Source organism: Hypanus sabinus, chromosome 9, assembly GCF_030144855.1.
Source record: "Hypanus sabinus isolate sHypSab1 chromosome 9, sHypSab1.hap1, whole genome shotgun sequence".
Classification (NCBI taxonomy): Eukaryota; Metazoa; Chordata; class Chondrichthyes; order Myliobatiformes; family Dasyatidae; genus Hypanus; species Hypanus sabinus.
The window spans coordinates 120,629,875-120,652,209 of record NC_082714.1 but is presented as its reverse complement, the minus strand read 5'-3'; the positions used below and the strand labels follow the sequence as shown (position 1 = coordinate 120,652,209).

General features: G+C 36.1%; 1 protein-coding gene across 2 annotated transcripts in view; it reads left to right on the top strand.

Moving 5' to 3' along the window:
- Nucleotides 1–5,646: 5,646 nt before the first annotated feature.
- The window catches only part of znf217 (zinc finger protein 217), a 66,953-nt gene continuing 50,264 nt past the window's right edge, over nucleotides 5,647–22,335 (top strand). Inside the window, exon 1 of one of the 2 annotated variants that reach the window (XM_059980476.1) lies at nucleotides 5,647–5,760. The gene's annotated coding sequence lies outside the window, so the exon portion shown is untranslated. Of the gene's footprint in view, nucleotides 5,848–22,335 lie in introns of both variants that reach the window. The other variant, XM_059980475.1, reaches the window with a different exon arrangement.

Genomic DNA, 22,335 nt, shown 5'->3' with positions numbered 1-22,335 from the left:
CTTTTTAAAATATATATTTATACTTATTACTGTTATTTACAGTTTTTATTATTATGTATTGCAATGTACTGCTGCCACACAACAAAAAATTTCACAATATATGTCTGTAATATTAACCCTGATTCTGATTCTGAAATGAAGTATAGAAGCTTTTACAGGTGACAGACTGTTCCCAAAAATGCTATCACAAAAGATGTGTTGTCATTTTCCCCCAATGAAATAAAAGATAGACTATAAAGGCAGCTTTCCTGTTTTGTTGATGTGTGAATGTCTTGTGGATGTTTATGTTCACTACCAGTTTTCAGAAAGAACAAGAAAGTTTTGGTTCTGTTGCTTTGTCTTTGTAATGGAAAATGAGCTGAACAACATTATGTAGTCTGTTGACATACATGAATAGATTGTTGGTACTGATCATCAAATCCAGTTTACGAGGGCCTGCTTTAGATTGGTGAACAGAAATAGCTTTTCCAAATCCATAAACATACACATGTGTGCACTATAGACACAGCATCTGTGCATCAATGTGTTTACATCTACTACAGATGCGGCAGAAAAATAATTTCACACTAACATTGCAGTAAGATTTTGCCAAGGGAAAGCTAATGTAGAAATATTTATGTGTTTTGCCTAATCTATTAAAGGTATATCCCAGTTACATAGTTAGTATAGATGGCTTTTGTTTGCTAGGTAAACATTAAACAGACTTTAAGTACATCAATACCAGACTTCACCTAAGCGGCTTAATGAGCAAATTAGAATGAATGTTCCCCATATACAGTACATTGGGCAATTGTAAGCCTGAGTGCATTTACAAAGAATTTTGCTATTTTACTACATGAGGTACTGGCTAGAAATTAGACTATCTAGCTCAGCACTCTGCGATTATAAATATATTTACCATAATGAAATGTGAACACAAACATAGTCAGATTGTTTTACACCTCTGAAAATTTAACCAGGTCTTTCCCAGCAATGGTCTCAGGTCTGATACAATTTCCAAATCAGAAGAACCTCAATTAACAGTATTTCTTGCACAAAGTTCCACCCTGTGAATCATGGAGAAACGTAAACCACCTTGTCCAGTAAGTAGTTATCATTTGGTACTTCAGGACTACATTACATAGCACTAATAAAGTAAGTCCCACACTTGCATGTCATCCTTTGAACCCCTCCCAACAAAGCTATCTCTGCCCTATTCCACTCCCACTTCCAATTCACTGACCGTCTCCATCCAATGCGCAATGGACCCGGAACCCCACAGGCACTAAACTCTGAGACTCCAGGCAGAAGTCACCACCCCATCTCCTGGGGCACCTTAATCTGATCAGATCATGAACGCCAATGTGATCTGACATCCTGGACACTCATTTCAGTGCTAACTGAACCCAACCTCAAGCTCAAACCATATTCTATATTCTCTGACTATTGGTTCTCTGTTTCCAAATCTCAGCCTTAGTTCTGGAGCATTTTTTTGTGTGAAAATATACACCTCATATTTAGTGGCATCTTGAAGATTTAAGTGGCATCTTCATGACCAAAACTGCTATCTATTCACTGTGTCATTGTCAAATGGTACACACATTAAAGAGAATTAAACTTTTAGGCAAATATATTAGGAAAATTGTTTCTCTCCATGTTTCTTTCAACATAATACAGTGATACACTAAGACTCTCATGATGATAATCACCCCCTTCTCCACTTCACAAAACAATATCCAACAAATTAAAGATAACATTTGAAATGACTGAATAAGGAAAGGTTCATTAAGAACACCTTAATTTATTATAGTATCCAATTCACCATGTATTTTAGAGAATAATCACTAATTCAGAAAATAGAAGTTCAGAACTATAACTATTCACAGGGGCAATTGAAAAGGTTGCCAAACAAACTTGATATATTGTAGTTTACTCTTTATATTCTGAACCTGCATTCATAATAATAGTGAATCTAGGAAAATCAGTGGCAGTTCTGGAAATAGCACAATTCAAGTTTGAATATCAATAGAAATCAGAATTAGATTTTTATTCTGAATATTAAATCTGGATGATAGTGTAAAAGATGTAACAGATTTCTGGAACACTTCAGCTGTATCCTCACAAGCTCTGATACAATGCAAAAGCATAAAATGTGAAGTTTGAACTCTATTATTTCTATATTCTTAAAATATACACACAATCAATATGCACATTTCATTCATTAGCAAGTATACCAGCAAATGGTGCAGAAAATGCACCGAAAAACTATAATACTATCAAAATGTGCCACAACCTTTCTTGGCCACCGAACTGGATGCTAATTTGCACAATTATAAGCCTAAGCTTCTCGGTAGAAAGGAAAATTTAAAATTGATAACTTTTCTTTGTAATGAATATTACAAGCTTTGGTATTGCTGCTAACAGCAATTGTTGCTTCCTGATTCTATTTTAAGTTATGTTTTAATGTATTACCCAGTGGAATGCTCACAGGCAAATACACTTAATGATCATCGCAGTAAGTTTGAATAATCTATGTGCATCGTATTAACAATAGTGGTAGAAATGGGATGAAACATTGTGTTCCCTTGATTTCCCTTCTCTGGTATAGGTGCAAAAATTAATATTAACACGTCTACTTCCTCTCAAGTTGGGATCATTTAATTCAATATAGACAAAAGACAGAGCTTGAAGGAAGCTTTATCAATTTGACTTAGTTGCTGTCTAAATAAATTTAATGAGCTGCAGTGCAAGCAGAGTATCCCAACCTTTCAATAAATGCTCCAAACACAATTGTACACTTCAAGCAATAATATTAATATGGTCAATAATAATAAATACAGTAAGGTAACACAGATAGGTGATTCTGATAACACTAGAAAGATATGAGGATGCTTGTGTAAAGCGTAAGCATGGACATGGGCAAATTAGGTCAACTGTTCTATATATTCCATGTAAATGCCAGTTAATTAATGAACACCTGTAAAGAAGCAAGAATCAGAATTAAATTTATTATCACTGACGTAGGTCTTGAAACTTGATGATTTGCAGGAGTAGAATAGAAATTACCTTTGTACTATAATTTACAAAAATACAAATAAACTGTGCAAAAGAGGAATACCAAGGAAGTGTGTTCCTGGAATTCTCAAAAATCTGCTTGTGGAGGAGCTAACAGTTTAGTACAGCGACAAGCACTCTACAGATTATGTGGTATGTAGGGAGACAGCTTTGGTAGTTATTCTCCACTGCTCTGTAGGTAGTCAGTATCTGCCGTACTGTAGATTACGAGCTTTGAGATTAATTTGAGATCCTGATCTTTGAAGGGATTGATGGAATAGTAGGGCAGATATATTTCAAATGCTTTCTTCATGATGTTGGAATTCAAATTTCAAAGTAGTTCAAAGCAAATTTATTATCAAAGAACGTATACAGTAAGTCACCATATACTACCTGAGATTCATTTTCTTGCAGCATTTACAGTAGGACAAAGATACAATAGAATCAGTGAAAAACGACACACAAAGAGTGACAAGCAACTAATGTACGAAAGAAGACAAACTGTGCAAATACAAAAATAATAATAATAATAAATAGCTACATAAATAAAATAATACTGAGAACATGAGTTGTAGAGTTCCTGAATTGCTGACAATCTACAAATGTACCTCAAGCTCTACTCTGCCTACACTCATGACTATGTTAGCTAGGCACAGCTCAAATGCCATCTTTAAATTCTGAGATGACAAAAATGGTAAAATTTCAGTTACATCTCAGATGGAGGTGAGAAAGCATGCAGGAGAAGATAGATTAGGTGGTTGAATGGTATTGCAACAATTGCACTCAAGGTCAGAAAGACTGAGGAATCAATCAGGATGGGGAGGTCAGGAGAACACACAACGGCTTCATTGAGGGATTGGTGGTGTAAAGGGTGAGCAGTAGTTCCTGGATGTCAACATCTTGGAGCATCTACACCTTGGTGTAATCGTGAAGAAGGCTGTACTTTGTAAGGAGTTCGATGAGATTTGGTATGTCACCAAAGACTCTTTGCAAGTTCCTACAGATGTACAGTGAAGAACATCACTGCTTGGTATAGTAGTTCCAATACACAGGATGAAAAGAGGCTTCAGAATGTTGTAGACTTAGCCAGCTCCATGAAGGACACAAGCCTCCCCACCATCAAGGACATTTTCAAAATGCAGTGACTTAAGAAGTCAGCATGCCCTCTTTTCAAAACAGCCATTGGAGAGGAGGTACGGGAACCTTAAGACCTACATGCAATGATTCAGTGATAACCTCTTTCCCTCCACCTTCTAATTTACGAGTAGTCTATGAACACTACCTAGTTATTCCTTTTTTTTTGCGCTATTTACCTTGTAATCGATAGTAATTTAATGTCTTTGCACAGTAGTGCTGCCACAAAATAACAATTTTTATGTCCTATAAGGCAGTGAAAAAGTCTAATTCTGATTCTGAAATTCTTTGAAGAATGAATGTAAAGTTTTTGTGAAACTATAAAATCAATGATCTGTTGAGATGTTCTTTGGGGATACATTGGGGTTGGAGGGATGGATTAACAATGTGCCATGGGGTGTTTTGCAGAAGATCTTTAAGATTCTTTACCTTGCAGATTTTTAGCATACGCCTTCAAAATGATTGTGTAATAATATCAATGACTGAGGCTAGTGAGAACTGAACAGCATATGAAGGTGTGAATTCAAATCTATATAATTGAATTGCTGAATTCAGTGTTGAGTCCAAGGTGATGGTCCTAAATGATAGTGAATTGTTATTCACAGGCTCAATTGGAATATGGTTGAACTGCACTGCACTTTCTCTATATTCTGCATTTTGCTTTCTATTTACTAGTCACACATGGCATATTCTGTCTGGATGGCATGCACAATAGAAACTTTTCACGGTATCTTGGTACATGACAATAATCAGTATCAGATCAGCTTTATTATCACAGACATATGTTGTGAAATCTGTTGTTTTGTGGCAGCAAACCAATGATAATACCAATTGATGAATACTGAAGACAAAGAGGCCAGAGAATAATTGAGATGGAGAATTAAAATAAAAGGCAATTGGAATTCTTGCATGAAGATGTTCTCTGCAAGGTATCAGCATTATGTGAATTTTCTTTGGAAATAATTTCCAAGTTTCTTCTAGACTGCTTGGACTGATGGATTTCCATAGATTTTCACACCTTTGCGGTTGTGCAGGAATTGGCGAGAAAGAAAGCACTAAAAACGATTTGTGGATACTTATTGAAATACACTACATCTGTGTAGAAGAGCTAATAAAGTTGTATTTAAAAGTTATAACATAAAAATAAACGTTCCAAAAGAATCCGTGGCGAAAATGCAGAGAAAACAGTTCAGTGATTAATGACACAAAGCTTTGTTACTTCAATGTTCATGTGATTGTCGAGTCCAAAGTTTCAAAACAAATTCTAGGGAAGAGGAGGGCATAAAATAATGATTTAATCCCTGATGCATCTTACTTCCTGCACCAGTATGTTTCCTTCCTCGCCCTCCTCGCCACTCAAAAAACTGGGGCAGTGCCTAGCAGGAATGTGAGACACATCCACACACATAAACAGATCGAAGAGCGCGCCCGCGCACATGATGGATGGTCGGCGGCGCGCTGGGCGTGAGAGCGCGGTAAGGACACGTGACGCCAGGCGTTGGGTGAGTGAGGCGGTGCGAGCGCTGGAGTGGTATCGGTGGAATATAACACGGCAAAGGGAGCAGCGAATAACTGCAGCGCAGGCAGCGGAAGGTAGGAGGGGAGCGGAGTAAATAAATAATGAGATAGCTTGGAATAAAGGGCTTCAGGGAATGAGTCCAAACAACACAGGAGAAACAGGTCAGTCAAGGCAGGGATCGGTGTATATGTATGATTTTTTTTGTGGGGGTTGCTGTAATCGAATATATATATATAGCTGCATTTAAACTTATCTTTAAATGTTATAAAGTGGGGATTATTCTTCTTGTAAGTATCTTTAATTGGAAACGCCGTCTACTTGTAATGAGGATTTCATTCGGCTACTGTATAGAAATACATCAGCAAGAACTCCAAACAACAAAAAGTCAAGGGAGTCTGAACTTGGTTACGCGAAAAAAAAACCCTAGGATTTCTTTCTTTCTATAACATATACAGTATATATTATGCAATAGAAGAAAGATAAACAAAAATAACTTATTCTTGGTAATAGGAAAGGAATAGGAGTTCTCACGGTATTGCTTGACCAAGCTGTGTTAATACAAGTTTAAAACGAGGGGAGTTTTATTAATGAACTGTGACTTGAAGGTCTGAGGGAGCCTTGTTAGTCATTATGAAAGTTCATTGATCGCTGTCAGTTTCTTTTTGTTTCGTTTGGATTGCGTTTGTGTCCTTAGTGGACGATGTTTTCTGAACGAGCAGATTGTATACAGTGATCAATAGAGGAAATGCAAATAGATAACTTTTATTTTTTTTAAAGGGGGGTACCTCAACGGATGTCCTATTATTAATTGTCTTCAGAGTCATATGGTGACGATTACTGTAAATTATCTGTTTTATGTATGGGGTAATCGGATTTTTTTTGGGGTAGAAAAATCAATCTGAATAACGCCTAATCTTATTTTCAGAGGCAGTTCATGGGGGAAGATTGTAGCTTTTAACATTCGTTTTTATTCTAATCAGCAAGTCCGGGATCACATGGTCCAGCATTATGTTGACTGTTGGTCGCCTACCTCTTATCTTGTGAAGATCTTTAAAGGAACTTTTAAGTGGCGCTTTTTTTAAGTACTGTATCTGTTGAATAGTATCTAAGAAATCGGGTGAAAATGGAAGGTTATTTAGACTTTATCTGGTGGGAGCAGGCAGTGACTTGCTGACTAATACCATGACGGTATGGTTGGGGGTTGTGTTAGGAGAAAAGGTAGCAAGCACAATGACATGACAATAGCTTGAATGCCTTCACGCCATGTTTAGACATGTGTGCTGAAAGTCGCTTTTGAACTGTACTGTAATTTTTTAACGTAATGATTAAAATGTATGAAAGTATTTATAGTACTTTATACCGAGCAGAACTAATTAATGTAACTTCGCAAAATAGTTGGATAGCGTATTGCAAAAGAAAAAGCATCTCCATATTGCTTTTGTTGCATTCTTGGTTCCGTTTTAAAAGAACAGAAACTGCTTTTGAATCTTGGCCACTGGGAATAACTTCCGTGGAGCGTTTTATTTTCAGTCCTTTTTTAAAAAAAAAACTTTTTATGATGTGTGAAATAACATAACACTTTTAAACAGTTAATTATAATGACCATGTTTCCTTTCCAATAACGAATGGTACAAAATAACAGATATGATAGAAAATGGAACTTTTTTCTCCACTCTGAAGAGGCTTACATTGAAAACCAAGGGACCTCATTATAGATTGGAGAAATAATTAGTTACTAATTGACCAGAATCAAGGTTGCTGAGCAATTGTTCACAAATTTGGGATAAGGGACACCTGAACTGAGGAATCAGGAAATTCCAGAGAAGTTGTAATTTTGTTTTTTTTTTGTTGGTCTTATTTTCACAAGCTTGATTAGAACTTATAGTCTTTTTTTAACAAATGTCACTGGCACTAGATAGGTCTCCTTCAGGGTTTGGGTGTTTTTTTTAAAGTCTCAAGGTTGATTTTTTTGTGTACTTTAAAAAAAATGGCTTTATCCATGTGTTTAATTGGAAGTGTTTGTTTTAGAAACAGTGGTTTTATATTTCGGTACTGTACTTGTTTGCTGACTACATACATGCAGTACAGATGAAAGAACCATTAAAAACCTTTTAGAGCTATTTAATAAAACCACAAATTTAGCAAATTATAATATTTGTGCATTTTGAGTTAAACATAGAACAATCTGATGTGTCAGTTTGCATTAGTATTTGGAGCCAGAACATTGAATGTCTATTCCATAGATGCTATAGGTTTTAAAATAAAAGCTGTTTTGTCATGCCAAACCTTTTCCCTGCTTGATGTATGTACAAGTTTCACAATGCATGCACTTCAGCTATTAATTTGCATCCTTTATGCCATAGCAATACTTTAAGAGGACCATGTCAATTCAAAATATAATGGAAGCTACTCAAAAGAATCTACCAACTAGTATCAGAAAACGTCCCACTGATATAAATTATTTGGTTATACATGGCTGTAAAGGTTTTAAGTATAATAATGTAGTCAGAATATGGACTAGGAACTGAAAAAAATCAGTTTTTATCTTGTGGGTTTAGTCATGTGTAACATAAAATTAGTAAACCTTTTGTCCCTAGAATTGTAATTTTTTCCATTTCCTTTTTTTTTACTGACATTAGTTTCTAAATCCCCTTTTAAGTATTATGAGGGAAATTCTAGACCCCTTATTTTCTCAGTCTCATATTAAAGTAGTGCTGCCCAACGCAGAATCAACAGGATTTCATTAGATTCTATAAATTCTATTGGTGTTCAACTACATTTGTAATCACTCTCAGTGCAAATGGTTGTAACCTCTCTTCCTCCCCCAATCCCTGATAGTTGTAGACTTTTCCCAGTATGATTCAGTGATCAAGGAGGTGCTACATTTGTTTACTTTCATGTTGAAATGAATGTCTTCATAGACAGAATAATGATTACAGCAACACCATTGTTGCAGAAGCCCTGGAAAAAAAAGGTTAACCTAAAGGTCCAGAATAAAATTCAGTTGCTATTTGTTTTTGTTTTTCATTGTTCAAAGTAATGCATGATGTGACAAGTCCTCATTTTGTTTGGTTGCAGTATAGAATACTCTAATCTCTGTGTAAGCCATAGAAAGCAAATATATAGCAAAATCCAACTGCCTTGTTTTAACCCTAGTTTCTTTTATGCTCAGTGTAAATATAAAACCCTGACTTCCTGCTGAGAAGAAGTGTTTTACAATCCAAGAGCTGTGCTTTCTAAGATATTCTCGGTTGGAAAGTAGTATTCTCATTCAGCTCAGTAAGCAAAATGTTTTGATGTAGTTCTGCACAGGGTTTGGTAATAATTGTCATGTTTCCAGTGACTTCTAGCAAATTCCTTGATACACAAAGATTTTTTAAAATTGTAGTTGAGGCTTGGAATAGGATGAGGAATGTATGGAATCGGGACCCAGTCTGGCAAAAGTATGGCCCTTCATTTTATGGGAGTAGAACACTTTTTGTATATTCATGTGTGTGTAATAAATAAATAAACAAACAAGTATATATATACACACCAGATGTAGACTTGTATTTGAAAATGGACACTATTAAGGCATCTTGCTTTTGAAAAACTCCAAGATGTCACCTTTGTATTTATGAAAGAACAGAGAAATTTGAAATATCTAGTTCAGTAGCCTTTTTTAGTGGGTTGCTTTGTATGTTGAAGTGGTTACTAGGCTCTTTCCCACCCTTCCTTTCAGAGCTGTTTTTGATATACAAGCAGCCTCCTGTGTTTTGCCGTTAAATTAAAAGCCACATCTGTCCTTCACATTAGGCATGTCAGCCTGCCTGTTGGGCTTGTGGATTATGACCTTGGTGACTTCATACACTTATTGAAAATGTTGATGTGCCTTTGCTAGTATTAGACAGCATTTATGTTTGCATTACACATACATCCTGTACCGCATAAAGTTTAGGGTTTAAACAGTTCCCTAAATTAGAAGCTTGCATGCTTGTCTTTATTTCTCTTCAGCAGTCTTGGTATGTCATGTTTTGTTGGGGCGTATCACTTTTGTGGGAAGTTGGAGGTTGATTGCTCTATGTTACTACTTTGTACTAGTTCACCTTGCACTGTTCCAGTCAATCTTATTTTCTTGTATTTTAAACTGCCCATTCAGTGTTATAGCTGCCAGTAGATTGAAACAGTAGCTGATAAATGTTCAAGCTGTCAAACTTGGAAGGTTTGATTGCTCACTTGTATTTTTGACTTTAGCTCTGTGCAAATAATACAATAGGACTTTTATACCTTTTACACTAGAAGTAACCCCACCCATGTATATCATTTGATGAAATGACTGTTATGCAAATTCCATACAGGTTGAACAAGAATTAAAGGCCCATTAAACAAATTGTTTAAAATACTTAAAAAAAATTTCTACATGAAATGAAACATAAATGCAAAATATTGTAACTTAGAAAAACTGGTAATAGCATTTAGAACTAAAATTCAACAACTCAAATAATTCCCTATTCTAATTGTGCATTAGTAGTTTAGCAAAACACTTCAGGGTTATCTATGTAAATGCAAATAAGAGTGAATTACTGTGAGGCAGTGTTAAGTAGTGTTTTTAAATTCAGCCTTAACACTTTTAAGGACAAGAATATGTGACACTCAGCACATAGTGCCTAGTAGCAGTTTTAGTTGTAGACGTTAGATCAGTTGTGAAGTCATTTTATCGTTGAGCAATATAAAACCAGATAAATCTATTCGGTTTCACATTACCCTCTCTTTCCTAAATTAAATGTGCCAGTAAGTTGGGCCTTTGTGTCAAAAGTCTCAGATCTTAAAGCTAATTACAAACATTTTTAATTACAATTTTAAGAATAGTGGCAGTGAATTTTGTTCAGAATTCTTGTTCAGCCACCCATTTTAGTTTCCTATGAGCTTGAGCTGATCTGAAAACATTTTTGAACTAAATATTCAAGTATTATGTAAGTATGCAGCAGTCATTCTTTCAGATTATCTTTTTATAAATGCTACTCATCTAATTAGAACGATTTTATCCTGCAGCCAGTCATAAAGAGTATCAGCATTATTTAACCGTATGAGAAAATGCTAACCCTTTGCATCCACTGTACTGCATGAATGTGTGGATACGCTTACAATGTAGTCCTCTTGATCACTGTTCTTGAGTTCATGAAAGTTTCATTTGAGGCTTCCAGGAGCTGGCATTTGGGTGTTAATAGAATATGGGCTGCTAGTAAACCTTGTGTGATTAAAATTTATAGTTCCCATTAGTTACCCTCTTTGATGTGGCTCTTATTGTATAATGTACAAAAGAGTGAAGGAAAGTCTTGGCACATTACTTTATCCAAACATTTTTCTGTTCACCTGCTGAGTGCTATCACTTTTTTTGTAGTTATAGATATAAGAAGTGAATGCAACAAATGCAGTGCTGTCAGGAAATATTTTTAAAACAAATCAGCACTAAGTACCACTGAACCAGCAATTGCTACAATATTTTAATACCAGTTTTGCAGCACCTCAGATCTGTTTGCGTCACAAATGAAAATGACTGATACTTCCCTTGATTCCTTGATACCAACTTCCTCTTCTGTTCTGTCCTTTTGATCTCTTAACTAGATATTGCCTACTATAGCACATTTTAAAATCCCTCTAGTGCAGCAATTTTCTACACTGGGTTGTTTGTCACATAATCTGTAATTTGAATCTGGCAAGAACTATAAAAAGTGCAGAATCCAATATTCTTTTTACTATGGGTTTTTAGCTTTAATTGGAATAATGCATTGGAAGTTAGTATGTCCTTAGTAACACAATTTTACTTGTAAGTTTCACAGAAACTTATTTAATTGGCATCACTATGATAGGATAATATAATTATTTCAAAAATATTGTTGAGGAGTTTGGTAGTCTTCTAACCTTTATTCTAGTTTCAGTTAAGTTACAATGAATTCCTTGTCTTTATTTAATTCTTCAGGGCTGCTATTCTCTCCATGTTCATGTTGGGGTAAGATTTTATAAGCAACATTCACATCAGTATCTCTTAAGTAATCATTCTTTTCTTTGTGGCATACTCAGCCAGTCACCATTTCCTGTCTAGCATCCATATAAAGTGCCAAAACGAATAACTGCATTGTGACCTGTAGTTGTAATTTTGAATGATTCTTTCCTTATTTGTCTAGGGATACTGCTGGCATAACATCTGAGAAACTGGCTAAGATTGTCACATTGTGAATTGACTTTGAGATTTTTTTTATTCCTGACAAATTTTGGTAGACTAATAAAAATTCCTGAGTAAATTTTGACATGGGATCAGTAGTTGGGAAAGAACTTGTGGTGTGAAAGGTAGAAGGAAATGCATTGACATTGTACCTGATGTAGTATTTTAATATATTTTCTATTTTAATTCAAATATTATTTTAGCTGGGTTTTGACTGTATACTGAATATTAATCTGTTATGTTTAATCAGTTTCATTTGCTGTATTTTGTTCATTGCAATCCAAACCAACATTGAAGTGTCTGCATTGATCATTCTAAATTGAAAGTCCACCAAATCATAGATGCAGCTGAAAGTTTGACTCTTCATTGCCTAAAATATCAGGTAAAAATGTTTCAGAATGATATACCCTTAAATAATAGAAGATATTTAAAAATATATCTTGTAGATACCTTCACTTTTGTAAATGTGAAACTTGCTATGGTCAAATGCTAATGTTCTCTTTACCTCTTTAACCTAAGCTTTACACGTTATTTTAAAGAAATGCTTGTAAGTTCCTATCAGCCTTTTTTCAAAAGAAGTTTGCTGAAGAATATGAATTAGTAATAAGTTTGTCACTGAGAGGCTGGCACATCTTGGCTATTTGATAAGTTTACAGCAGACAACAGAGTGCGTCCAAGTTCTTGGTGGGTTCTGTTTGCATCTCAGAAAATTATGTGCATGCTGTATTGGCATTGAAACATTTGTTTCCGGGTTCATGGGCAATTTGAAAGCTGCTGCATTGTTCTGATCAGCTCCTTATCAATGTAGAATGCTAATTTTACATTTGTACTGTGCTGGTTAGAGTTTAACATCTGAGTCTGGTGTTATGCTGTGATTAAACTATTAACTAGTCAGTGTGATTTCTTTCCATCCCACCCACCCAGGAACCATTTTAGGTGCATATTGCTTTGGCATGAAGTACACTTTCTGTTCAGTTGTCCTTCTAAGCATAATTAGAACATGATCTAGTATAATGTATTGTGTTCATTAGATTTACTGTTGCATATAATACCTTGGTCATCCTGATATAGAGTTGGGAGTAAACAAGACTCCAATGGTATTCCTAAGGATTGATTACTTGGTTTGGCACGAGTGCTGCTCACTATTAGTGTAGATTTAATACTATTTATGACACCTTCTGAAAAAGTAGTATTTCAATATTTTTGTTCTAACGTGTAACAGAACATGGGCATTTATCTTGGTTACATCTATATAAAGAAGGCATTTGATTCTCATTGGAATTCCTTTGCACTATATACGTCATCAAATTTTATTTACAGTCTTTATGATACCACCTTTCTAAGGAGGGATGTTGAAATATCCAATAATTTGGAGTGTGGCGGAGCATGGCAAACTAAGTATTTAGTCCTGAAAATTGGCATTAAGCAATATGTTGAATTTCACTTAGTAGCTTTTTAAAAATTCTACTTAAACTCAGCTTAAAGCTGTCTTGGATGAGCTTGTTGAATACACGCAATAGGACTGTGTAGCAGTAAGTAGAGAGTGAAGTTGAGTAAAGCTATTTAAAACTCTAGCGAGTATGTGGTTCTAATAATGGATAGGGAGAAAGCAAACATGATGGAACTGGTGTATTCAAGCAGTGGTCATTTCATGCATAGAAAATCATTAGGTTTGATTTCAATCTTGTGATTAATTTTGCAACAAAAGGATAATTTGTGCTTGATAACAAACTGTTGTATGATAACAATAGGAGAAGGAAGTTGGGAAGCTTTGACTCCTTTTTTTTTATAAGTAATGTTTGTGGAATTTTGGTTTGAATTTCATTGATACTTCCTGTAAGAATTGCCTGCTTTCTCAAAACAGGGTGACCAGCCTTCTGGTCTGTTTTCTACCACCTTTTGTGGAGGCCATAGATTGTTCAGAAAATTGAGCATTTTGGTGCAGAGGGGAGACAAGTTTTTCTTCCCCACTTACAGTGGAAATTTGTATGGTTACTGCCATTCTATGCATGAGGGACTTTGGATTTATCATTGATACATTGTAGAATGTTAACTTATTACAGTGCAAAATTTAGTATGTGTTGAGATAACTTGAAGTTCTAGTGCTTTGTCTATTCTTGACCATCACGGAGCAAATGTTGAAATACATGTTTTTGTTAAAAATACTGCATATCAGCAGAATAATTGATACAAGGTGTATTTTTTCCCTCACTCCTTTAACATCCAATTTCATTTTTACCTATAACTCTTCCTGCAATTCATTCTTGATGTTTAAATGTAGAGTGGTTCATTGCTGCTGAGCTTCCATTTTAATTTTTGGCATTTCTGTTAGCTTCTGCACTCAAGATTTCTGGGCAAATTCCACTACATCTATTTTCCCTATCTCAAAATGAGGGGTGGTTTGAAAACAGTAGTCCCACAACCATCTATTTGCATATAGTCATAACCAAACATGTATCATGATTGGCTTGTGTCTTTAAGCACCATGTTAGATTATACTTGTTATCCACAGGTGGTGGCAGTATCAGCTTTTCATACCAAGGTAGCTCCCAACATGTTTTCAAATCAGATTTGACACAGTACCATATGTTGCAGAAGATGACAGGTTGTTTGGTTGGAGAGGTAGATTTTAAGAAACATTGTAAAGGAAGCAATACATGAAAATGCTTAATGAAGGAACTTAAGTTTAGGGTTTTGACCACAGTAAGCATGGCTTCTAAGTTTGAATTTGGGCTTGATCAGGAGGCTAGCATTATAGGAATGTACATTGTCTGAGTGTTGAAGAACTAGAGAATTTCGATGAAGAGGGAGGCTCTGGATTTTAGAGGGATTTGGAATGAATCAGGACTTGATACATGTCAGTGATGCCCAGGATGAACAAAATTGGATATGGATTAGTACATGGATAGTAGATTGTTACTTGACCTCATTTCATAAGACCATAAGGTATAGGAGTAGAATTAGGCCATTTGACCCGTCAGATCTGCTCTGCAATTTTATCATGGCTGATCCATGGTTCTTCTCAGCCCCAATCTCTTGTCTTCTCCCCATATTCCTCCATGCCCTGACCAATCAAGAATCTATCAACATCTGCCTTAAATATACGTATAGACTTGGTATAGTATGGTAGACCAAAAGGGGCTGGCTAGGCGTGCACTGGAATAATTCTTCAGAGATAATAAGGAGGGGTAGGTTTACCCATCGGATGCATGGACTCGTGGTTCAAAACTTATTTTGGGTTAAGTATTCAATTCAGTTCTGCAGTTGAGAAAGGAATGGAGTGAATATAATTTGAATATTTATTTGGATGGAAGTTTTTTTTCTATTACTGCATTTTGAAGAAGCGATCTGATAACTTGCAACAGCTGTAACGATCAATAGAGATAGTTTCCTGTTTGCTTGTGGGAGCTAATATTGCTAAGAAATTATGTCTGGATGAGAAAAATTGGTAATGTGTATGGGAACGCCTGAACCAAAAGGAAAGACAAAAATCAAAAACATTTCTTAGTTCATCAATGACTTTCCTGTATGTTTATTTGACTTACACTTGACAACATAATATTTCAAAATATTGTATTTGATATGGTTCATGTCTACATTACAGTTGCAAATATTAATTAAACATTAACCTAGACAAAATTCTGGAGGAACTCAGCAAATCAGGCAGCATTTATGGAGAGGAATTAAAAGTTGACGTTTCAGATACCTTAATCAGAACTGGAAAGCCAGAAATTCCTGGCTTCGTCACCCTTCCTTTCCAGTCCTGCTGAAGGCCCTCTCTGAATTGTTGACTGTTTATTCTCTTCCATAGATGCTGCCTGACCTAATGGGTCCCCTCCAGCATTTTGTACGCAGTACTCTGGGCTTCCAGCATCTGCAGACTCTCTTGTGTTTATGAATTAAACAATAATTAAACGTTAATATGATAGTAGAAAGTAGACCATAAGATATAGGAACTGAAGTAGTTCATTTGGCCCATCGGGTCTGCTCCGCCATTCAATCATGGGCTGATCCCATTCTTCCAGTCAACCCCACTCCCCTCCTTTCTCCCCATACTCTTTGATGTCCTGGCTAAGCAAGAACCTTTCTTAGCTCTGTCTTAAATGCACCCAATTACATGGTCTCCATTGCCGCTCATGACAACAAACTCCACGGATTTACCACCCTCTGATTAAAGTAATCTCTCTGCATCTCAGTTCTAAATGGACGTCCTTCAGTCCTGAAGTTGTGCCCTCTTGTCCCAGACTCCCTTACCATGGGAAATAACTTTGCCGTATCTAATCTGTTCAGGCCTTTTAACATTCGGAATGTTTATGTGAGATTCCCCCCTCATTCTCCTGAACTCTACGGAATACAGCCCAAGAGCTGCCAGACATTCCTTATACAGTAACCCTTTCACTCCTGGAATCATTCTTATGAATCTTCTCTGAACCCTCTCCAGTATATCAGTCAGTATATCCTTTCTAAAGTAAAGAGCCCAAAACTGCACACAGTACTTCCAAGTGTGGTCTCACAAATGCCTCAAAGAGCCTCAGCATCACATCCCTGCTCTTTCTATACCCTTAAGAATGAATGTCAACATTGCAAACACCTTCTTCACCACTGACTCAACCTGGAGGTTAACCTTTATCCTGCACAAGAACTCCCAGGTCCCTTTGCATCTCTGCATTTTGAATTCTCTCCCCATCTAAATATAGTCTGCCCATTTACTACTTCCACCAAAGTGCATGACCATACACTTCCCAATATTGTATTTCATTTGCCATTTTTTTTGCTCATTCCCTTAAACTATCTAAGTCTCTGTGCAGGCTCTGTTTCCTTAACACTACCCGCTCCTCCACCTATCTTTGTATCATTGGCAAATTTAGCCACAAATCCATTAATCCCATAGACCAAAGTATTGACATACATCATTAAAAGGAACAGTCCCAACACTGACCCCTGTGGAACTCCACTGGTAACCGGCAGCCAGCCAGAATAGGATCCCTTTATTCCCACTCTATTTTCTGCCAATCAGCCAAGACTCCACCCATGCTAGTAACTTCCCTGTCATTCCATAATCTCTTGTCTTGCTAAGCAGCCTCTCGTGCGGCTCCTTAGATTGATGTACATTGATGGATGTCATTCTTGATGTTGTATATTGGAAGCTGAGGCAAATAATATGGAACTACATCTTGTGTTTTAAATTTGCTTATTTTGAGAATATCGTAAACACAGGAGCTTGAAAATAATCCATCTGTGTTTAGGTGAAATTAGAATGATACAAAATTTTAAAAGTAAATATTACAAAAATTCAAAAGCACATGATGTATAGTTCAGTGATCTTTTAATCAACTATTTGCAGTCTACCTTCTATACCTTACACTGCGGGCATCCTTCACTGACCAGGGAGTGCACTTCAAAATTACGAAGGCAGTAATTTCTTTGCTCTCTCAGTTACAAACCATGTAATTGGAGTGTTATCCAAACTTGGTACATGAGAAGCAGATGATTAATCAGCAGTTACCTAAATTAGCAAGTTGCAGTTGTGACATAGGGGAACCTGGCAGAACCCCACAAGCATCAGTTTGTCAATGAGCAGCTAATCCACTTTAGTGATATTGATGGAAGGATGAGTTCACTAGGAGAACTTCCCCTAAAATATTACAATGGATCTTTTGCATCCATCTGACATAGTAAAAATAGCTTTGGTTTCATGCTTCATCTGAATAAAAGTACCGCTAACCTTGTTGTGCAGCCTCCCTGCACCCCCATTCAAATGTTAGCATATTAACCTGGATTTTTTCTTTGTACGTACTCCAAAATCTAGTGTGAATATGAACAAAGCCAGTTGATTACCGAAGATATGTCATGCATAGTTTAGCAATGTGTCAATTTTACCAACAATTTTGTATCTGTAAGCATACCTGTGATTAATCATTTCTGGAGTTCTGGTGCTGTTTCTGGCTTCAATTTGCAGCCAGCAATCTTTTTGGACATTTTTTTGTGAATATTTTTGATGATAAAGTTTTAGGACTGACCTCAAAGTTGAAGGCAGTGTCAGCAGGAAGAATAGATACAGTGTTCATGTTTTTCCAGTATATTAACAGTATTTCCAGTTTATTGTTACAATGCAGTTCAGCAGAAATGATGTCCTTGGAATGTGGAATGCAAGGAAGTTTGAGATGTTTGCAGCATATCTGTTTAAAGCACAGCTGGTGTTAAAAAGTCAGCACCGCTTGGCTTAGGTTTTGATCAGTTTGCCTCCTTAATGAGCTTCCAACTTCAAACCTGAACGAGATACGTAATATTTTAAAGATATTGGAATTCATGTCTGTGCTAAATCTAGAAATATTTACCAGTTTATCATATAATATTTAAACTTTGCTGTGTTATGCTACTGACCACTCACCAGAGTTACTTGTTTGGTTGTTGCACTTACTTTGGAGTATCTATTATCATCGTGATTGAGTAAGTCTTTTTTAATTGGGAAGAATGGACTTTCCAGTCCTAATGAAGGGTCTCAGCCTGAAATATTAACTACTTATTCCTCTCCATAGATACTTCCCAACCTGCTGAGCTCCTCCAGCATTTTGTGTGTGATTTCCAGCATCTGCAGAACCTCTTGTGTTTGTGTTTATTTGCTCAAGTGGAAAAATTGTATGGTGTAAATGTGTCTAGAGTGATGTTTCAGAGTCACAGAAAGATGATGGCTGGCAAGCCATAATTGGTCAAATCAAGATAATTTTTGAACTTCATTAATTTGCCAGATGCAACGATGCCAATTACCCTAAGAATGTATTTTTGAAACAAAAATCTAAGCAGGTTTCCAGGTTTGCACCCAGAATTAAATATCAATAATATTTATTTGAGAGCAGAGCTATGTAGGCCCTTGGACACTGGTTTTCCTTACATGAGGATGTTAATGAATGAGTTAAGTGTTTAGCCCAGTCTCTCAGTCATTTTTATTGATGCTATTTTATTGCCAAATATTTTAAGAAAATGAAGTTAAAATTTTCAAATCCATGATTGAGAGAACCTGAACTGTTCAAATCCAATTTCATTTGGCTTTCAGAACATAATAGTGTAGAGACGAATGTGAATTCTTACCTACTTAGCATAATATTTAATACTAGCAATCCTGATGGGTAGAATAATACTAGCAATGCATTTTGCACACATTTTAATTTGTGGTTTTACTGTACTCCATCATCCTGTTAGTGTCCTCCAGTTATATTTGTTTCTGTATTGAAATACTTCAATATAAATGTAATCCCTTGTGTCCACATTGATTGTATTGAATATACTGAATTTATACAAACTTGTGAATTAGTTGGTGCACTAGTTCAAAGTTCTCAGTTCTTTGCACATCACACCCACAATTCAGCAGTTCATTTTCTTTCTGCTCTGTGCAAGTTCCTGTATTCCATTGACTAAAAGCTATATAGTTCTACAATTACGCCCACCTTTTGACCTTGCTGTGGGTTTCAACTCCCCTAAAATACGAACCCCTGGACACATTGGAAAAGAATAATTTGGTTGCTATTGAGGAAGGCATGAAAGAGAATTCCCACACTTGAATGTGATTTCTTAGCACATATGTGGTGAATCCAGGATTGAATTGACTAGAGGGGTTCCAGAAGCTTAACAACTTGATATAGAAGGCTGATAGCCCTGGGTATTTTTATTTCATCCTTCAACCCCTGACTATGTCACACTTGGTTAGTTGTACTGCTGCTGTCACAGTATTGGGTGGGGGTAGAAACTAACTAGTTGAGTAATCAGACACTTAAGAAATATGTGATAAATGAGTTGTGACAAAAGGCCAGGAAAATAAAATTAAAGACTGTTTCCTGCTTTTAAGCCATTGAATTAGTTCAATATTTTTTCAGTTTGTTCAATCCACTCTTGAAAGATCTAAAAGTTTGAGATGGGGAAATACGAATTTAATGTTGAAATTAGTATGTAATTTCAATGGAGTATTTTTATTGAGTAGGCAGGTTGGGTACTTCAGTATCTGTCTGTGAAGTAATTGCTTTCAATCCTGTAGAATATTGGCACACTACCTTGGATATTGACACCTAAATAGTTTAGCTTCTGTTAAATGTGAACTGAGTTATTTGAGGCAACATGCTAAATAATTCACAATTAAATTTTTTTATGATTTGAAACTTAGTTATAAAGTGGCAGAATTTTGAAACATAGCTTTCAATAAGAAAAATTGATGGTAAACTTTTTTTTATTAGTTTTACTTTGAGTAGTATGTGGGTGAATCAGACTTCTTTCTCAACCCCCCCCCCCACTCCTCACCCCCCTGTAGGCTATGTCAGATTAGGTGCTAACTGTTGAATTGTTCCATAACCCTGCCTATTTTTCTATTCTGCCACTCTGTATTTAACAAAGATTTTGTTCCTGACAGATTTCCTGTCAACATTTTGAGCTGCCTCCTGATTTATACCTACTATTTTTCCAGCTTTCTTTGAGGAATCCCCTGATTGGTGGAAACTGCAAACACAGCCGTGTAATTTTTAGTGAGCCATTAGTTTTGTGTAGGAACTAGTTCTCCAGTTAAAGATATAGAAGTACAGGAAACATGGCTGGCTTTGTTGTATGCTTCTCCCATTTTTGTAAATGGTGCAGATTGTTTGATTGCTGTATGTCCAAAGTTCATTTAGTAAGAAGCATTCAAAATTGAGTAAGTACTGCCACTAATTCAACTTCAAATTTGCATAAATTCTTTGTTGTCTAATGGTGTAATTTGTGTCTTTCACATTGTATGTAAGAAATCTTGAGTAATATATTTCTTTAGCCAATGTTTTTGAAAAGTCATTATACCAACAATGTAAGAATTATTGGCATATTTATATTCCAGTTAGTTGATCATCTATTTTACACTTTGCAACGTTTTAGCAGCAGCAACATTAGTACATCAGAAAGATATTTTAGTTCCTTTGCTAACATTGTGGACAACCTTGGTAATCATGCTCTTTTCTAATAAGTAATAGGAATATATTTCACTACATTTTGTATGCATAATGCTCTCTACTGTATCAAAACAAAATTAATTGCTTTATGGTTAGTTGAGGCCACACCTATTTGTGTATTATGGTAAATGAGCGTGGGGAGAAAGAATTACCATACTTTGACTCTTCTGCTATTCAGTTTTTTAATTGTCATTACTTGAAGTTTTGGTCTCTGCAGTTTTTGACTAATTTGGAGATTGACATTAGAAAATTTTACTTATGCTGGGTGTGGGTTTTTAGTTTTTACATTGGGACTGTTCTTATTCTGATTTCTGACACAACGTTAAGCTGGCCCCTAGTGTTTATGCTATAGATTTCAGACTATAGAGTTCAGACACTATATTTTGCTAGAATATTTTGTTTTGAGGACCTGAGAGAATGGCACATAACAGAACAACTGGATTTAACAATGTATAGTCTGAGCTGGGTCACCTATTTAGTTTGTCATAATGTACAGTGACATTAGACCCTTATCAAAACAGTTTTTCAGTTTAAACTAGTAAATTGTTTTCTTCAGCTGAATGAGATGATCACTAAATCCCTGGGATTGGATATTGTGGACATATTTCAAATACATATGTGAATATATAAAAAGTCAATGCATCAGTTCCCAAAGATATCAACCAGGCTGCTGATTTTTTTTTAAAAAATCTCCTTTAAAACTCTTCCTTCAGCATAAGCCAATGCGCTCTTGTTTTGTTATGCCTACTGAGGAGTGGGCAGAGGAAATAACTCACTATCTACCTTCTCTGTGCCTCATTTTTATTAATTTGTATAACTGATAGGCTCTCTCGGCCTCTTTTTCTCTAGACCCAGCCTATCTAATTGCTCCCCCTTGCCCCCCCCCCAAACACCATATCCAAACTCCTCTAATCCATACAGCAGCCTGATCAATCCCTCCTCTGTACTCTTCAGCAAAACACATGCTTCCAAATGTGCAGTGACCAGAAATAAAACAATTTTTGCAAGTGTAGTCAAGCCAATGTTTTGTCAAATTGTAACACCAACTTTTATATTCTATGCCCTGACCATTGAAGGCAAGGGTGCCATTCACCAACCTGCAGTATATCCTTGTTTCTGGAAACTATCAAATTGAATCCGTAAGTCTCTGTCAAGTCCTCAGCTACCTACCATTTTCCATATAATGAAATCCTAATTTGATTGCACTTCTATCATCCCTATGATGTGAGCTTCAGATTCTTGTTTTTCTCCCCTCATTCTTTCACCCCATTAATCTTTTGCTCTGTTCTTTGTTCCTTCTCACCTTTTTCCCCCTCATAATTTCCTAACTGCCCACCTCAACCATCTCCTCTTCCCATACCACTTCCAGTGCATCTGTTTTGGATACCAGTAACTCTGCCTACTGCCCTGCAAGTATTACCTAGTGTTATGCTGTGGGTCCTAGAGGAAGGAGGATGAACAGATCTCCAGTGTGGTTAGGTTTA